Raw genomic sequence first — 15,758 nt, forward strand, 5'->3', positions numbered from 1 at the left:
AGAGGGAACTGAAACATAGCCTGGGAAGTGTGAGCTGAGAATTGCACCCAAATCCTTTTGCTTAGATGTAGGTGCTTAATTGCCATGGCTTTTCGATAGAACACATTAAACGTCATGATTTAACATTGTATCTTCAAACTTTCATATTAATGCTGTTTGTAACTGTGCTTTTTTTTACAGTATGGTCTTTACTGGATATTTTGGTGAAAAAAATTAAATATAGCAGGCTCATATGCAGAGCTAGATAGAGAAAAACTTTTGAAGCCCACCTGTTTACTGGCTCAGGGCTGTTTTCAGAGCCAGGCTGAACTCTCCCTGTTTGAAGTTTCAGAAGAAGGAGGTTATTTTTATGCCAACAGTAAATGTTTTCCGTGAGCTGGTTTACCTGTCTCAACACAAAGAAAGATTTACTGGGACATGGTGCTAAGTTTGAAATGGTGTATCTTTCTGCAAAAAATTTCTGTTGCCACTGAACACAAATAATGACAAGGAAAGCCTTGTAGCCCCACATGTGAGTGTGAGATTAACTAAGAAGTAGCTTTGGGTTGTCATGTTGTCTTCATTCCTTCCCATTATGATGATAAGAGAGCAAAAAACAAGCACTCAAGTCTACAGTAGAGTGTCAGAGATGTGCCTTCACAGGCAGAGTCACTGTGGTCACAGCTTTTAACACAAAAATGTCTTAAGCATCTGGGACTATCTTTAAGTGTCACACAGCTAAGTGTCTCTTTCAGTGATCTAGTTACACATTTGCAAAACACACAGCTAATTCTATAAATCCATAAGGGCATCTGGTATTTCTGATGCTACACATGGACAGAACTGCCTAAGAGGTCAGACATGAAACCATGTTGCAGCACATTATGAGGCACAGCAGCTGAACTATATGTTCTTCAACTTAGTTTTCTCAGTTACCTGACATGGTAGCTGTGGTCTAAGAAAGTCAGTCCCCACAGAAAGACCTTGAAGGCTGATAAGGGGGCAGAACCATTTGTCTCACTTGATTTTTGTTAGATCACTTATGCAGAATACTAGACATCCAGGTTAAAAATACTTCTTTTCCTAAGAGAACAGAATACCTACCACCTAATTCCTGGAGAGATCTGTAATCACGAGATTACTGAGCTTTTCAAAGGCATTTTCTTGGGCTCTTGCACTGAAGTTGTTCTTGTATAAACAACCATATTAAGCCAGCAAGAAGACAGTGATACTGGATCCCAGGTTTAGGAAGACCACCTGGCTGCAGGGGACTGTGGCCCCATTCTTATTGCACTGAATTCACTAAAATTCTGCTTTTCCAGTCTGAGAAAGTGACTCTGCTCTATAGTGCTCAGCAGTATTTTCAGTTATTTCTGATACTGAAGATCATCATAAACAACTTGGGATTTTTTTCTTGGGAACATCCCAGATTTAATGTGTGGGTGAAGTACTCGTCTAGCATGATCCAGTTGACTGGTCTGCTTCCTCACTTTGAATCATTAGATATTTCCATAAAGCAGCTTGAACAGATTTAATTTTCTTTCAGCTCTCAGGTGCCACAAATCTTTTCGCATTTGCTGTGTCAGGCATTCTTGCTCCAGATGGCATAGAGTAAATAGCGAAGACCTGGAGGGCTTTTCTGCACCCAGGAAAAGAACAAACATGAGAGGTTATGGTGCATCATGTAACAGGAAATAATGCTTGCTAAGACTTGCATGAAGATTAATATAGTTTGGATTAGTGTTGAAAGAGCAACTTCAGTTGCTAATGTTATCTGTTACCTAGCCTGTTAATGTTATCTGATTTCTGTGTCATGTCTGCGTTAAATATCATCAAACCAAGCAGGACCCCCATCCTGGTTGTATATCCCTGGACACTGCTGTCACATAAATGACATGAATTAGGCATCTCATTCCTCACGCCCCCCCCCCCCCCAATGCCTTAAAACCTTTCATGTCCTTCATTTTCAAAGGGTATAGAATTCAAGTACCACTCAGTAGAAAACAACTTTAAGGTAAGGAGATGTGATACAAATATCCTGAGACTTCATCAAATACTTCTAAGTTACAGTCTTGTCCACAAAACACCTGGCAGTGAGCAGGTTGTAACGCATGATGGCAGATGATGGAACACAAGGGACTCATTTCTTAGAATGAACAATTGCAAAACAGAGTTATTCAGTGAAGAAAGGTACAGGAGAACCTTCAGGGTTGTAAGAGAAAGTACAAACCCAGAAAACAACATGCACTTGCATAAAGATTTATTTCAGCAGACCAGATGAAATGCTTCCACAATGTTGCAGAAAATGAAGAAAATAAGCTAGGTATGTAACAGAAACAAGCAAATAATTTTATGCCACAGAAATACAAGATGAATTGTAAAACACCTTTTTTCATACCTAGCTGTGAGGCAGAAATGGCAAAGGCAGCACACTGGAGTAATTACTTCTTTATTAATAGTAAAAACTTCTTCTGTCTATGTAATACACTCTGAGTTACTGTAATTTCTTTTCTTTACATTAATTGAACCAGGGCTCACTTGAAGTCAAATAACTGAGACATCATGCACCTAATTTTGATTTGAGTTTAAGGAAGAGATGAGAGATAGAGATTAATCTTGAAAGCAGAACTGATTGACCGTGAGAGAAAATAAATTCTTTTTTTTTTTGAAAGATAGGTATTATTTTGGTTAAAGAACAAGCTGGTTTATAGTAATTATTTATTGATAGGGGAAAAATCCAGTGGCTTCACAACTAGTTTCCAGGCATAGAGAATAGCTGAGTTGTTAGGAAGGGAGGTTCACCTTACACCCACTCCAGACATATCATTTGGAGTTTTATGTAGTTTCCTTATGAGAACAGCTTGACTAGAACTGCTGAATGAATTGATACTTCTGTTCAATGAGTAACACAGAAAAATAGAGATAAAATATATTTGATTTACAGATCATGCTTCTGTGATGGTTTATACTAAATCTGTGAAATTCCAGGTTGAACAAAGTTACAATTATGTTCAGATTAGAAAAGGATAAACAACTACATTTCTAGTGAATAAGATAGAGCCAGTGATAAAGAATCTATTATGAGTATTAAATGATTCATGCGGTTACCAAAAGAATAGATAATACCAATGCAGTATGAACTCTGCCCATACCCATCAGAACTTTGGAATTAGTGGGAACTGGTGAAGACAGATACTATCATTTGAGAATCATAGAGCATATCGAGTCCAACTCCTTGGTCCTTGTAGCACCACCTGAAAATAAGCCACTTATGAGTGCATGTTGTACAGACGCTCCTTGAACTCCAACAGGCTTGGTTCCATGACTGTTTACCTGGGGAGCCTGTTCCAGTGATGACCACCCTCTCAGTGATAAGCCTTCACCTAATGTCCAATCTGAACTTCCTCCGATGCAGCTTCATTCCATTTCCTTGTGGAAAATGTATCATGCTGGCAACACAAGTTATGTAAATGAAACAATTTTCACCTTTAGTATTGAAACAAAAACGAAAAAATAAAAAAAGATTAATTTCATGGCCAAATGTATAAAGAAAGCAAGCTTTGGTTGTTACTAGAGGTACATTAATGCTCTAAATAAAAACAACACACTGAGGCACTTGTGTGCTTTGCAAAATGCGGAACTGCTTCATTTCACGGGCTGAACCTGATTTATATTACCTAAGGAAGTCCATTTGTTTTCTAGTTTTGTTCTCTTTCTGCCTTATCTCAGGGCATCCCTTTAGTTGTGCAATTTGTCTAATCACCTCCATTGCTGAACAGATTTCTTCATATAGGCTCACTTTTACATGTATCTCCCTTTGAGGATCAAGCCTTAGCAGAGGTAAAATGCTGAAGCCATCTTGACCTATTGAATGTTGTATTACGAAGACAAATCTTCCTTACATCTTCATTTTAATATCTTAGTGCAGTATTAGTGGCTTACAACCACTTTCTTCCCAACAAAAAACATTTCCCATCTGTATTTGAGAAAGTGTTGTTCAGTTCTAGTCCTGCTGACTTGAAACTGAGAGTCAATACAGCCTTCCTCCATGAACAACAGACAAATAAAGCATCTTCTTTTGCCACTATAGGGATTATGTCATTTGTAATCAAAATAAATTGCAGGATGAAACTACGTGCAGAGATGACACACAACCATGGAGTTACCACAGTGCAAACGGTGACGGCTACTGAGCAGCAGTAGCTGGGGCAAGCAGTAGTGGTGAGCGTGTTTCCCATACTTCGTGTTAGCCATGGCAATGGACTTCACACTAGTAAGTCTAGATAAGTTTTCACAGTTGCACTAAAAATAACTTATGATGGACAAAACTGGAACACACCACCTATACAGATCTAACAATTTTTGTTAGTGCATGGAGACCAGCTTCTTGACACATAAACTATGTAGCATTTTGTCAGTGTAAGAGACAAAATTACTAGACTGCTAGCAGTGATATTCAGTCATAGACCAACTTAATACAAAAAAGCTTGAATTGTGCCATTGGAACTGCTACACTAAAAAAACAACTTTCTGGGCATCCACCCTTCGTTTTTGTGTTACACTCTAGGACCCACGTCTGTGCTTTCCCACACAACAGCTGAGTTCACACAGAGTAACTACTCACTGTTGCTACAAATGAAAACTAAACTAAAACTGACTGAGGAAATAGCAGTTGTCTTGACAATTGCTATCACAGTTGAAACAAGCTAGAATCTGTTTAGGCTGAAATAAGTCCAGAGAAGTCCTGGCAGGTCAACCAAAAACTATGGATTTTAATGGCAAAACCTCGATTTACTGGGCTACAGTGCTAAGAATTTTGACAGAGTAAAGGAATTCAAAATCAACTACTTTGAAAGTATTGATTATAATAATATATATTGACTTTGTATAATCCCAACCCTCTGGTAAAGTATTTATTCAGGAAGCTAGTTCACAATAGGTATGTGAGAGTCACAAAATACTGTTGCAAGATTTGACATCCAGGTAGGCAGTCCGGACTGCATACAAGCAAATTCACATTAAAAGCCTCCTTGTTGCAGCACTGCCAAATATTGCCATGTCACTAACTTTCATGGAGAGGCTGACTTACAGATGAGGAGTAATAATAGCAGAAATTTTAATGAATATGGATTGGCAGTTGTAGTGAAATCTAACCCTATGCCTTGTTCCCAGCCGAAAGCAAATGATAGCTATATTGATGTTTCAAGTGAAAGTCACTATTTAATAAGGTATTTCTATTAAAAAACCCATATATCTAACATTTTAATATTCATATCAGCTTTTTAAATAACAAGGTATAGAAAAAAATATATAATACTAATGCATGTGGTTGTATCCAGGTTATGCTAGAAGGCCTTTCTGAATTCTGTGTTTTAATTGTGACTTTGATCCTACGATTACTTCCTGCTTTTTTGTGGTGTTTTTTTTTATGTGTTTTGTTTGTTTGTTTGTTTGTTTGTTTTAAAAGCTGAAATAATGAGGAAAAGGGATAAAAAGGGAGGGAAAACCTAAATTCAGTTGGTTTCAATTTTTTTAGAGGCATATGCGTAAATGGGTGGGAATCTTGACTGACTGGAGAAAAGAAGCTGAAGCCAGACTGAAGACTGAGTTTGAAATATCCCCCCAAATAACATACATTTTAGAACATGATTTTTGAGATGTTTAGGACTAATTTTTACCTGAGTTTAGTCACCTAAAGGTCAGATTGTCAAGACCTTTTCTACAGTCAAGGGAGATAAATTTATGCACCCAGAGGTGATTCAGCCCATCCTAACATAGGTAAAAAGGCGATAAAATTAGCTAAACATGAGCAAAGTGAAAGACAATAAAGATATTTATTTTCTCATGCAAATCCTTGATGTTTTCTAATCAGTAGGTTAGAAAAATCACTGTCTGTTTTTTAACATGCTTGCCTAGGAGATGAGGGATGTTGAGTGAATGAGACCCACATCAGGAGCCATGCAATATTTCAAGGATCACTTCTAGTGATCACTGTCTGACATGATGCCTATTAGGATACTGAATTTTCTGTTTGTTTTTCTTAAGAGAACGCATAATGAACTAAGGATTCAGAAGGGACTGAGCAATAGAGCAAAATATCAACTGGAAAGCAGTGGTATGGCTTACTACTGTAAACTTTCATAAGTTTGCTTGTTAGTTGCTTTCTTCTCATCTTTAATATGAAGCATTCAGCTCTCTGGACACCAAGTGTGTTGTCCAAGTAGAGCCAACTTGTACCACACAAGCTCTGTTCTCACAAGAATTTAAAGGCAGACAGACATACTGTACAGGTGTCTTACACTTAGTGTAGCATATGGGAGAGTTTAGAGTTCCAGTATGTATTTTGTGTTGTGCTGTACCTGATGCATGGGGAAATCTCAATACAGACAGGTAACAAAACCGCCTTTTTGGAAAGATGTCTAAGGGTATTAGAAGGATTATGACAAAAGAATCACATCAGTCTTCCTACTGAAAAGTGGAATGGCAAATTTTGCTTTCAAGCCATACCTAGCATATCTTAAATTTCTATCCTGATCTTTGTTTCCTCTTGCTCTCACGTTTTAATCTCTCTACAAGATGGACATTTTCTTGCTACTTAATTTTTATTCAAGGTCTATTTTGGTTTGACAGAATCCACTTTATCCCTACATTTCTTAACCTCTAAATTAAAGTCTTCTTTGAATGCCTGAATTCTTCCACTTAAATTCAGGCCTCTAAATGAAATGCTAAGCTAGATGTAAAACTATTTTGTGCTTCCCTTATAGTCAGTGGAGAGACAGGCCAGTAATATCTCAGCTTCTGTGTGAAGACATCCTTTTCAATTCATTGACTGTAATGAAGTAAACTAGATGACTATGTTCCTAACCTAGGCAAATCTGTGAAACACCTAAATTTATGGGAGATTCTTCTTAGATTTAGTCAGTTTTTTGTTCCTTATGTATATCACCTCTCTCTTTTCTTTTTTTCCTTTTTTATTTTTAATGCTGTTATTGATATTCTATATGCTGAAGTACTTTTCTAAAATTTACTTTTTGGAGATCTAGTTTCTTTTCACCTTTGACCATACTTCATAATGGGGGCAATGATTACTGGTAAACACTGTGTTGATTATAACACGACAGTTCATCTGGATCCTACAACTGTTATTATTAATATTTAGGAAGTTAGGGTGAGATCCTTCTGGTGATATGCAAATGTTTAAACCCTTGCTAATCACCTTTAGTCTCATGATATAGTTAAGGCAAAAAAAATAGATTTTTCTTATAAAGCCATATTTATGTATTTTAAGTGTGTACTTTAATGTGAAATGAATCACATTCTCAATATGCATATCTTTCAAAGGGAGAGATTCAAAATTAAGGGAAATTCATTTCAATCCTGAAGATGACTTTCATATCTTTTATTTCTTTAAAAGCATTCAAAACAATATATACATAATATAGCCAGGGATCTTAATCAAATACTCAACTGCACATAATTTTGATGAAGAAAAATTGCTTTTCCTTTGAAATGACTTGCTTTTTTTTAATCCATGACACCATAATGTTTAAGGCTAATTGATCTTTCCTTTCTTCCTTCTCACCTTTGCCCACAGTGTGCACACATAAGGAGTTATGTTCTACTCACACTTCTTGTTTTGTCATGTCATTTTTAACTGTCCTTGGATTCTTGTTCTGAGATACTGTCTAATATGTTTTGAAGCCTTCAGCATTTAAATGTTTTGTGTCTTTGTTTTCAGTCAAAAAGTAAAGATGAGTTGAGTTTAAAAAACTCAGAGTTAAAATTCAGGAATATTCTGAAAAAAAAAAAAGGATTGGTGAGAAAATGTAAAATAAATAATGTAAAATAACAAAAAAGGAAGAGAAGTAATATAATTGCTTATAAGCAATTGTTTTGAATAAATGAATCGCCATTGTACATATTTTCAAATGATGCTTGGGCCCATAAAAAAATGATGAGGAAAAAAGATTCAGGAAGCCTCTGTGGTCAGTAATGCTCTTGGACAAATAATGTAGAAGTGTGGGAAAAGACAGAAAGTAACCAAATCCTTGCTGTTGTTGATAACAGAGAGGGGAAAGGGGAAAGAGGAAAGGCAGATCTCCCCACGGACTACTGGATTCCACCTCTTTCAGCTTTCTGTCTTTTCTTATATAGATCTGGCTATTACAAAGCAATGAAGTTGGCTTTAGGATTGATATTTCTTCTGCAGAGGCGTCTGCTAAATAAAAAGGTGTCCAGATACACCAGTTAAATATCCTAAATTGAGACATCAGCAAATTCCAATTTAGCATCTAGGTCTACCTAGAGAGGGGGAGAAGGGCAGTGGTATCTCTGCCAAGTGCAACGAGACCACATGGGGTGGCATTCATTCAGTGATGAGGCTATGCTCCTGGGATGGGGACCAAATTGCAAGGCCCCCAGCACGGCATGGGGGAGTGAAGGGAAAGCCTTTTTCCAACTTCATTCAGTCCCCAGCTCTGACAGCTACTATGGCTCATGGGAGAAATATTACCTATGACAGTCAATATGCTGCTAAGCTGACAGGCACAGGGCTTCAGCAGTGTTGAGTCATTGGCAGTGCTGTTCAGCTTTCTGCCCATTCCCAGTGCCAGTTAGCACACTGCAGGCAATGCCTCAGGGTGCAACCAGGCACTCCAGTTGACCCCATCAATGAAAGGTGTCTGTTTCGCAGCAGGAAGGGCAAGAAAGCTTGGCCGCAAGAGGTCATGAGGCACACATGCTTTCCAGGACCAATACGTGCTCCTTTTTATCTACCTGAGTAGGTTTCACCAAGAGGATGCCATCACTCTCACCCTGTGGGTGCAGAGTTTACCTACATGCCACACAATGTAGTTTGTAGCATGGCCTATGTTACCTCACCTGCATTGATACCAGTGTCATTGTTTAAAGATGTAGAGCGCCTCGGACTCCAGGTAATACATTCAATGCTGTCATTGACTGTATTTTCTCAAGGAAATTCTCAGAACAGTTAATGGCCTCACCTACTCCTTGGGAAGGATCAGTGCCTAGGCCTTCATTGAAGCACATGATTTTCAGAATATTCTCATCCTAGTTGTGTTTCCTCATTCCCATAGACTTCTGTCTTCTGGGCATTTGTTCATTGTCAATCAGAATAGTTCTGCCAGCAGTGGGAGTGTGTACGTGACTGTTGCAGGAACATGCAAATTCTTTCCAGTAGTCTTTGCTCAAGAAGAGAGCCTCAAGCAGACATTAATAATTGAATCACTCTGCTAAATAACTTGTAAGCACCTGAGTCATTCATCACATCAATGCTCTTAAGGAAGAATTCACTTCAATAAAACTGATATGGAACACTTAGTCAAAATAATTTTCCAACAATACAGTTTAGGTTAGATGTTCCTTCCCTGCAATGCCTACTGGGAGGAAATGAGATGTATTGGCACATTCTGCTTAATTTCACCACTGTAATATGGGAGCAATAGTCGGACTGGAGAATATTTTTTTTTCTAGAAAACTGTCCAGAGAAATTAACTTAATATGTATTGCCATGGGGACAAGATGTTATAGGATGGTGAGAATCCCATTGCACTTTCAGCATTATTCTTTGATTAACAGCAATCCATATGTTTTGAGTTTTCTTTTCGCTATTATTTTTGTACCAAAACCAAACATTGCTACTTTACCTGATCAGATTGAGTCTTCTATAAACTGCAGACAAAGACACATAATGGAATGTATCTCATAATTCTTCAAAGACGTTCTCTGATTGAGTCCTAAGTTGAAATTAATAGTCCAAAGGAAAGCATTTAAAACCTCCTCACAAAATAGAGATCTGGAGATAAGAAAAGTAGTGTGAGAAGGCAAGAATTAATGAACAAAGAGGAAGGAAGGAAACTTCTTGGTAAGCAAATAAAAGGTGCCACACTTAATAAGAAAAAGACCTCTCTCTCCTCATGCTCCACCTCCAAACTCTCACGTAGACTCTGATAGAAATTAGCACAAAACCATGGTACACGAAATGTGCATCTTCTGTGACCATACTCTCCCACCATCTGACAAGCTCTGAATAACCAGAGAATCACAGAACAGTTTGGGTTGGAAGCGACCTTCAAAGATCATTTAGTCAAATCCCCCACAGTGAGAAGGGACATCTTCAACTAGATCAGAGAGAGCCCCATCCGCCTGATCTTGAATGTTTCCAGGGATGGAATATCTACCACCTCTCTGGGCAATCTGAGTCAGTGTTTTACCACCCTCACTGTAAAAAAATTCTTTCCTCTTTTAGTTTAAAAGTATTATCCCTTGTCCTATCACAACAGACCCTGCTAAAATGTTCCCATCTTTCTTATAGGCCCTTCTAAGTACTGAAAGGCTGCACTGAGGTCTTCATAGAGCCTTCTCTTCTCCAGGCTGAACACTCCCAACTCTCTCAGCCTTTCCTCAAAGAAGAGGTATTCCAGCTCTTTGATAACTTTTATGGCCCTCCTCTGGACCCTATCCAACAGATCCACGTCTTTCCTGTGCTGAGGACTCTAGAGCTGGATGAGGTATTCCAGGTGGGATCTCATTAGAGCAGAGTAGAGGTGGGAAATCACTTCCCTCAACCTGCAGGCCACATTTCTTTTCATGCAACCTAAGATATGATTGGCTTTCTGGGCTGCAACTGCATGCTGCTGGCTCATCTCCCAGACTGCATTGATACCAGGAGTTTCCCTGATTCAGGTGAAGGGAGGCTGTAACAGAGAAGCATCGGAGTTTCATATTTTATTCTTTCATCATAACTACCCATCTGTATGCCTGTGTTCACATTCACTGCATTGCTTGTGTATGAGGTAGTTTCATAGGCAAACGGCATGGGTGGATGCATGTACCATCTGTGGCACCGCTGTATGTTTAATGGCTAGGTCTTGCAATTTCTGTGCGCTTAGCTGAACGTTATTCTTTTACATACTGTGTTTTAAGAGAAAAACAGAAATTAATATTATGTTTTCCTGCTAAATGCAAAATGTGTTTTACAAGCAGTATGTACATATTTGGACTTCATGCCTTAATTCTGATAGTGTAAAAAAAAAAAAAAAGTGTAAAACCAGAAATCAGAACTTGCCAAGTTCACAAGAAACACTAACCTCAAATGTTTTCAGTGTTCTTTGCACTCAACACTCTCTCAATTTCGTGTGGCTTAAAACTTTATTGCAAATAAGCTCTTTCCCTTTATTTGTCAGTGTCGTGGTTTAAACCCAGTCAGGTAACTCGTTCACTCACTCCCCCCTCCTCTTCTTTCCCTCCCCCTACTCCTGGAGGGATGGAGAGGAAAATCAAAAGAATGCAACTCCCACGGGTTGAGATAAGAACAGTTTAGTAACTAAGGTATAACACAAATCACTACTGCTACCACCAATAATAACAATGATAAAGGAAATAACAAGGGAAGAGCATACAACACCTCAGCACCAGCTGACCGATAACTCGCCCCCCCAGCCCAACCAAGCACTGACCCATACCTCCTCCAACCCCACAGTCTACCAGCCCTTCTGGCTAACTCCCAGTTACCTCCTGGGCATGACGTGCTGTGGTATGGAATACCTCTTTGGCTAGCTTGGGTCGGTGTCCTGTCTCTGCTTCCTCCCGGCTTCCCCTCCTCCCTGGCAGAGCATGAGGCTCACAAAGTTCTTGGCCAAACCAAAACATCATTGTTATCAGCTCTGTTCCCAGGCCGAAAGTCAAAATACAGCACTGCACCAGCAACCAAGAAGGAGAAAAATGACTGCTACTGCTGAACCCAGGACAGTCAGCTTTGAGCAGGAAACTGTTTTCTAAATATATGAAGTAATAGGTGGTGTAGAAGTTTGGAAGAGCTAAAATTTACTCTGGGAAATTTTATGTTTGACTAGTATATTTTCTAAAAGAAAGAGAAACTTGCATGTGGAGGAAAGAAAACAAGGAGTTGCCAAGCATACTGTGTTTGAGAAATAATGAAAAAATCTTGTATGATTACTTCTAAGGCATATTCAGTGCCTAATTCACGTTATATGGAATTTCTCAAGTGGGTAGAAATTTATTTCATTATCTGTCCAAATATGATTTTTATTAAAATTCAATCATGTTTAAACCATTATTGCAACAATGAAATTTAGGGGATTTTTTTTTTAAGTCTTCCACCTGTGACATTCTTATTAACACCACAGGGAATTCACACCGGATTCTCACTTACTCTACATAAAATGATCAATCTTTGAGGTCAGTTAAACTTTTCTTAATTTTATCCCACAGTAACGTGTGAATATGTTCTCAAATATTCATTAAAGGAGAAAAGAAATTCTTTCTTTGCAGGACTTACTTAGGAACAAACAATACACAATAAACGTTTTCCGAATAGAAAAATCATTACTATAATTGCTAGGTGTTTTATTAGAAGCTGGTTTCAGATGCATTGGGATGAACCATTCTTTGAACAAATCGGGGGTTTTCCCTACCTTTATTTTTTTTCCAGAATATAAAAAAAGACACACAATTGACATCATTTGTGTTTTCAGGTAAAATGAGCAGAGGATATATGGCACACATGTTAAAGGGATGAAACAGTGATACATTTTATACAGCATCCTGGCTCTAACAGAATAAAATTTGAATGTAGCAAAGACAAATTCCCTACCCCAATGGTGTCTCGTTTGAGAATACCACTGTCTCAAGGGATATTCCAGTGTCACCTGGGGCAATTCTGACCCTCTATTTTGCAGTGCAAGTCCAAAGATCAGTGACCACTTCAAGAAACACTAAAATATTAAAAAAAAAACCCACAAAATATACATAAAATTTCACAGTCTATTTCCTGTGGTCTTTTCATATTTTAATACTAATTAAACTGTATCTGATTGCTATTTTTAATGTATGCATCCATTTCCTAAATAGCATAGACAAAGAATCATAGAATCATAGAATCGTTAGGGTTGGAAAGGACCTTAAGATCAGCTAGTTCCAACCCCCCTGCCGTGGGCAGGGACACCTTACGCTAAATCATATCACCCAAGGCTCTGTCCAACCTGGTCTTGAACACTGCCAGGGATGGAGCATTCACAGCCTCCCTGGGCAACCTATTCCAGTGCCTCACCACCCTAGCAGGAAAAAAATTTCCTCCTTATATCCAATCTAAACTTCCCGTTTAAGTTTTAACCCGTTACCCCTTGTCCTGTCACTACATTCTATTGAAGAGTCCATCCCCAGCATCCCTATAGGCCCCCTTCAGATACTGGAAGGCTGCTATGAGGTCTCCAAGCAGCCTTCTCTTCTCCAGGCTGAACAGCCCCAACTTTCTCAGCCTGTCTTCATACAGGAGGTGCTCCAGTCCCTGATCATCCTTGTGGCCCTTCTCTGGACTTGTTCCAACAGTTCCATGTCCTTTTTATGTTGAGGACACCAGAACTGCACACAATACTCCAGGTGAGGTCTCACAAGAGCAGAGTAAAGGGGCAGGATCACCTCCTTTGACCTGCTGGTCACGCTCCTTTTGATGCATCCCAGGATACAGTTGGCTTTCTGGGCTGCAAGCACACACTGCAGCCGGCTCATATTCATTTTCTCATCAACCAACACCCCCAAGTCCTTCTCCGCAGGGCTGCTCTGAATCTCTTCTGTGCCCAACCTGGAGCTGTGCCTGGGATTGCTCCAACCCAGGTGTAGGACCTTGCACTTGCCATGGTTAATCCTCTTTTATTAGTTAAATTCTCATGTTAACAAACTGTGGAAGAGAAGCAGATGGCTTCACAGTCAAATATAATATGAGAATATTTATTTAGAGTTTAATTACAGGTGTATCAATTAATGTCTACAGGAAAAGATAGTTGGCATATATGAGGCTGAGATGCTATTACTAAGAGACAGGTAAGGCTAACCAAAATTTCCCATGGAAAATAAAAAATTCCCTAGTTACCTCTGTAAGAAAAAGACAAATTTTGACCTGTGGACAGTAGATAGATTAGTGACTGGGAGGGAGATCATGATGTGCCATAACTGTGTGCATGCTGATGCTGTGGGATTTTGTATTCAGCACAGTTATGTGATTTAGTTTTCAACTTGTCTTTGAAAGGCATTGTGTAAATATCCTTTAGGTTATCCTACATAGCTACTGAGAGAATACATAGTGCACTGGGTGAAGCGTCTTCCACAGCAAGAACTTCATGTATGATCTGGAGATTATAATGGTTTTATGATGGGGTGTTTACAGAAAGGAGAGAAGAGGTACATTGGCAAGATTTATGTGTCTTGTAAATCCATGATCTAAGGAAAAATCAGTCATTACAAATTACACAGCAGCCTATTACTTCATTCCTCAAACTCAATGACAATTGACAGCACTTCCTTCTGTTCACATTCACCTGAACTACTTCACATACCTCTGGGAACAGTTTACTATACCCTCAGCATGTGAAGCATTATCCTAATGGATTTTGAGAGAAGACTGTGATCAACTCTTACAAAACTACAGTGAAGCAACATCCTGGTAGGCCTGCCCTGTGCTTTTGTAATTAGCTGGAGGTCACTGGATAATCATTTCCAACCAAGCCATGTGAATCCAATTCCTTGAAAATATTGTGAGCATGAAAAAATAATTTAATTTAACATCTGCAACCTAATCTCTGTCCTTGTTCATGACTGTGCATGCTTGGCTCTTGTGCCACCCTCAGCAGTGCCAGCTGAAGAAATGGCTGCTCACCAGTCCTTCCCTCTGCTCTACAGCAGAGATCATGTTTCCCAGATATGTTTCCTTGAAATCATAGAATCATAGAGCCACAGAATATTTAGGATTGGAAAGGACCTCAAGATCATCAAGTTCCAACACTCCTGCCATGGGCAGGGATACCTCACATGAAAGCATGTCACAGATCACTTGAATTTGATTAAAAAATTAAATTTATGAAGGTTTAATAGTTCAACTTATTTTGGGTGGAGTAACGTGAATTCATTTGAATACCTCAGCTATATGTCCTCAGAGGACAGTAACCTCTGTGCAGGCAGCTAGTGGTGAGCTGGAGGAAGCCACTGTCAGAATGTGACATATTAATAATGTCTTTTCATCTCTTTGCTTTTGGCCTGAGTCTGTATTCTCTGTTAAAACTACAAGAATCATATGCTCAAAACAATTTTTATACAAATTAAATAGAGTATGAATTTAATATTTGCAATATTCCAGAAAATGGCAAATCTCTTCCAAATTACTCAGTCCAAAGCATTGCAATCAAATTCATATGTTAATATATAACATGCTAACAATACGGTTTATGGAAATAGCTAAGTCAAAGCAGTTGTTAAGAGACGGGTTGACCAAGTGCACATGGGACAGAATTTTCTGTGGGCATGTTTTCTGTCCTACAAAACCAAGAAACTACAGTAAATCTTCTTGAGGCTAAATGATGATAACCTTAACTACCGACCCAGAGATCTGAAAGCTTGTTGATACCCTTTATAACAGAGTAAGAATTGTGTGGGTTTAGGTTCTTGACCACTAAAATTGGTGTATGGGAAGAGAGAGAGGCAATATTTTACTGAGCATTCCCTTTCACAAGTAAAGGTGGGATCATGCCCACATTTCAGTTTCTTCAGTGGTTTGGTGTGATGGGACAGTGACATAGTCTGAATCTAGTAGAGACCAGGATGGGAAAGAGGAAACAGTGAATTAATTGTGTCTCACAACCACAGTGCTTTCTGCCTCACCATTGCTCAGGGCCATGTCTAAATTCAGAGTATGGCCCTGATAAATGAGGACCACTGATCAAATAAGCGGTCATCTGTAGGGTGCCAAA

Source organism: Pezoporus occidentalis, unplaced genomic scaffold (assembly GCF_034315485.1).
Source record: "Pezoporus occidentalis ecotype Australia unplaced genomic scaffold, CSIRO_AGI_Poc_V1 ctg18, whole genome shotgun sequence".
Taxonomy (NCBI): domain Eukaryota; kingdom Metazoa; phylum Chordata; class Aves; order Psittaciformes; family Psittacidae; genus Pezoporus; species Pezoporus occidentalis.